This window comes from Phyllobates terribilis, unplaced genomic scaffold (genome assembly GCF_046119375.1).
Source record: "Phyllobates terribilis strain yellow unplaced genomic scaffold, ASM4611937v1 Scaffold_5718__1_contigs__length_49660, whole genome shotgun sequence".
Taxonomy (NCBI): Eukaryota; Metazoa; Chordata; class Amphibia; order Anura; family Dendrobatidae; genus Phyllobates; species Phyllobates terribilis.
Genome location: NW_027368463.1, coordinates 4,599 through 9,196, shown reverse-complemented (window position 1 = coordinate 9,196; position 4,598 = coordinate 4,599).

The following is a 4,598-nucleotide window of genomic DNA, read 5'->3' as shown; positions in this document are numbered from 1 at the left end:
AACACAGTAGGATATATCATGTAGGTGTGTTTTTGATGTAAATGCATTTATCACTTTCATTGATGCTGAATCCATTTGTCATCATAACATGATCAAATTTCTCATGCCACTGTTTAGGTGCTTGCTTAAGCCCATATAGTGACTTGACGAGTTTACACACTTTGTGTTCTTGTCCAGGAGCGACAAAACCCTCAGGCTGTTTCATGTAGATTTCTTCTTCTAAATCTCCATTTAGAAATGCCGTTTTTACATCCATTTGATGTATCTCTAGGTTTCGTAATGCTGCAATAGCTATCAGCATTCTAATAGAAGTTATTCTCGTAACAGGAGAATAAGTGTCAAAGAAATCTAGACCTTCTTTGTGTCTAAATCCTTGCACTACAAGCCTAGCCTTGTACTTCTCTATTGTGCCATCGGTTTTCAATTTCGTTTTGAAAATCCATTTGCACCCAAGTGCCTTACTCCCTGTAGATCTACGAGCTCCCATGTATGGTTCTGCATATTGGAGTCGATCTCGTTTTTCACTGCTTCCTTCCAAGAAGGAGCATCAGGATTAGACATGGCTTTCTTTGAATGTCTTAGGCTCATTTTCTGCAAGAAAGGCCGTTACATAGTCATCGCCAAATGATTTTTCCTTGCGGGCTCTTTTGCCTCGTCTAGGTTCATCATTTTCTACCTCTTCTATTACGGGAACAGAAGTGCTAGCTTCTCCTTCCTCACGTGTTCGTTTCAGATTATTTCTATCTTTACACGGAAACATGTTTTCAAAGAAAGAAGCGTTTCTAGATTCCATTACTGTATTTACATGTATATCTGGTATATCCGATTTATGTACCAGAAATCGATAGGCACTACTGTTGTGTGCATATCCTATGAAAATACAGTCAACGGTTTTAGGTCCTATTGTGACCTTTTAGGAAGTGGTACAACCACTTTTGCCAGGCACCCCCACACTTTGAGGTATTTGTACGATGGTACAGTGCCTTTCCACAACTCATAAGGTGTTTTACCAGTGACTTTATGTGGAATTTTATTGAGAATGTAGTTGGAAGTTAGTAGAGCTTCCCCCCACATGTTCTGGGTCAACCCAGATTCTCCCAACATGGCGTTCATCATTTCTTTCAGAGTTCGGTTCTTTCGTTCCGCAACCCCGTTAGATTGTGGTGAATAGGGAGCGGTAGTTTGATGAACTATTCCATGTTCTCTACAGAACACATTGAAAGGTTCACCATACTCTCCTCCTCTATCACTTCTGATCACCTTGATCTTTTTACTAAGCTGGTTCTCAACTTCCAACTTGTATTCCTTAAACTTGTCTATCGCTTCATCTTTGCTGCGTAATAGATACACATAACAGTATCTTGTACAGTCATCGATGAAGGTGACAAAATATTTCTTACCGCCTCTAGTTTGTATATATTTCAAGTCACACAAATCAGTGTGAATTAAACCTAGAGGTTCGGTTGTCCTTTCGACCTGGGGAAATGGTGATTTAGTGAGTTTTGCTTGTACGCATACTTCACATTTGTCTTTAGTTATTTTGCATTTCGGAATCATGTTCATGCTTATTAATCTGCTAATGGATTTATAATTCACATGTCCCAATCGTTCATGCCAAATATTAAAAGACTCAACGACATAAGCAATAGATTTATATTTATTCATTGAACTTGAAGTGATTACATCATTTTTCGAAGGAACTGCAATTACATTTAACTTGACCAGTTCATCCTTAACATAACCCTTCCCAAGAAACACCCCATTCTTGGACATTACAAGTTTATCAGACTTAAAACTAATATCGAAACCATGCCTACTAAGTAGAATGCCCGAAACTAGGTTCCTCCTGATGTCTGTTACATGCAGCACATTCTGGAGAGTTAAGTCTTTTCCTGAAGTCATCCTCAGGATCACCGTGCAGTCCCTGCAACCTCTGATGTCGACGAGTTGCCCATATACACCTTCTGGTTGGTGACGGTTTGATAGGTCTGGAACATCCCCCTATCCAAGCATATGTGCCTGGTAGCCCCTGAGTCGTAGTTCCACTCCTTAGGGTTGCAACCGACCATGTTGGTCTCAGACACCACACAGACGAGATCGTCTTCCACTAGACTAGCTTCAGACTTCTTCTTCTTGTCGGTCTTCTTGTTCCGACACACATCAGCCTTGTGCCCCATCTTACCACAGTTGTGGCATTTGCCAGTGAATTTCTTCACTGTTGGCTTGCTGTTGCTGCTCTGGGGTTGGAACTTGCGCTTCTTGTTATGTTTAGCCAAGTTCACCTTCTGTTGAGAAGGCCCTGCTCCAGATAAAGCCTTTGCTGACTGGACGTTGGTCGACTCGACCCGCAGCCTGGCAATCAGTTCCTCGACTTTCATGTCTTCTTCTTGTGCGTAAGCCTGGCCCTGAAAGCTTCCCAGCTTGGAGGCATCTTCTCAATGATGCAAGCCACTTGAAATGTCTCGCATATCTTCATCCCTTCGGCTAGAACCTCGTGGGTAAGCAACTGAAGCTCCTCAACCCGCTCCATGAGCGGCTTTGAATCTACCATCTTGTAGTTCAGGAACTTCTTGACCACGTATTTCTTCTGGCCATCATCCTCATGCCTGTACTTCTTCTGAAGGGCTTCCCATAGCTCTTTGGCTGATCCGACTTTGTTGTACACGTTATATAACGAGTCAACTAGTCGGCTCTTTATGTAGCCTAAGCATAGGAAATCTCCTCTGTCTCACGCCTGTTGGACACTTAGCCCATACAGATCATTAGTGGGATCTAGCACCACAGGACGAGTTTCCTTCAGGAATCTCTCCATACACATGACGGTGAGGAAGAACAGCATCTTCTCAAACCATGTTTTGAACCCATTGCCATCAAACTTGTCGGGCAAGAAACCCTGTTGTAGAGGGTTTGGCATGGGTGTCGGCGCAAGTGGCCAGTCTTGAACCTGGGTGCTAAGGACCCCTGATCTGGGGTAGACGAACATCAGACATATCCATAGGAAGGACATTCTGATTTAGACCCAGTAAGGTCGGATCCCCCCCAGCTACCACTGAAAGTGATGCCGGCATCGAGAGACCCACCTGTTGTGTGGTCATGTTTGTTTGAGTGGTTGCCGGAGGTAGACCATCTCCCGTTACCGGGAGTGTCATCTCAACCGACACATCCACACGTGTATCCGTCATAGCGGACATCGTGCTAGAAGAAGTACCGGCGGAAACGGTTTCGTTGGTGTTTGTCATTTCTAAAACTTTTCAAAAAATAACATCACAAAAAAATTCAGCACAAGAAATATTCTTAAATAATTTGAAGGAAAAATATTTAATTCGAATTTTAAAATTAAATTCAAAAATAAAATAAATCTGAATTATTTTATTTTTCTGAAAAAATTAAATAAAATTCCGAATTAATTTAAATAATTTCGAGGAAATTAATACTGAATATTAAATAATATTCGTAGGTTGTATTAAATATTTCCGAAAATAATTTATGTATTTTCCGAAAATATAAATAATTAATTTCCGAATAATAAAATATTCCGAAAATTAATATCCGAAAAATTTGTTTTAAATTTTCGATTTGAAAATCGAAATTTAAAATCCAAAAAAAATTAATTCCGAATTTAAATTTCCGATTTGAATAAATTCCAAAAAAAATAATATAAATTCGGAATCTGAATTTCCGATTTGAAATTCGAAATTTTGAAATTTAAAAATTCTGAAAATAAAATGAATTTCGAAATTCTGTTCCAGATTTATCGTATAAAAATCCAAACAGAAATTTCAAAAGTTAAATCCGAAATTCCTGAAAAAAGAATTAATTCTGAAAATAATTAATTTTTCGAAATTCTGTTCCAGATTTATAGTGTACTTCGATATGGTAGAGAAGAAGTTGGTGACTCGTTTCACCCTAGCGCTCGTGAGAAAGCTGTCCTCATTAGCAACCGGTCAGCCCATTCCTTGGATTTTCTGTAGACTATTCCCATCTCCGGCCTTGGCCTAACGATGCACCCAAGACAGTTCAGGTGTGTTCTTCAGTATCGTCTTGCGATCCCTATTTTCCCTGATGGTTTTACATGTCCTTATTGCTCCTCTTGTGTCTTGGATCGGTTTGGTGATCATCCGGTGCATTGTGGTAATGATGTTGGGCTCAAGTTTCGGCTAACTTGGTCCGAGATGTTTTGGGTGATATTTGCTCTCAGGCCGGGGTCTTTGTGCAGAAAGAAGTGCCGATGGGGTTTTTATCTGAAGATGGAAGGGATCTTCGCCCTGCTGACCTACTTGTCCATTGTTGGGACAATGGGAAAGACGTATGCTTGGATGTTACTGGCGTTTCCCCCTTCACGGGAGTAGGGGTTCCCGCTTTTGTTCTTGGGGCTGATGTCTCGTCTGCTGTCACTAGGAAAAAGAAGAAGTATGAGGTTAAGTGCGTGGAGAATGGGTATAGTTTTATCGCTTTTGCTTTCTCTACCTTTGGTGAGTTAGGAAGTGATGCTATTGATTTTCTTACTAGGGTTACTCGAGTTGCTCAAAGCAACACTGTTAATGCCAATATGCGCTCTTTTATTTTCCATAGATTGCGCTTTGTTGTAAATAAGGGTG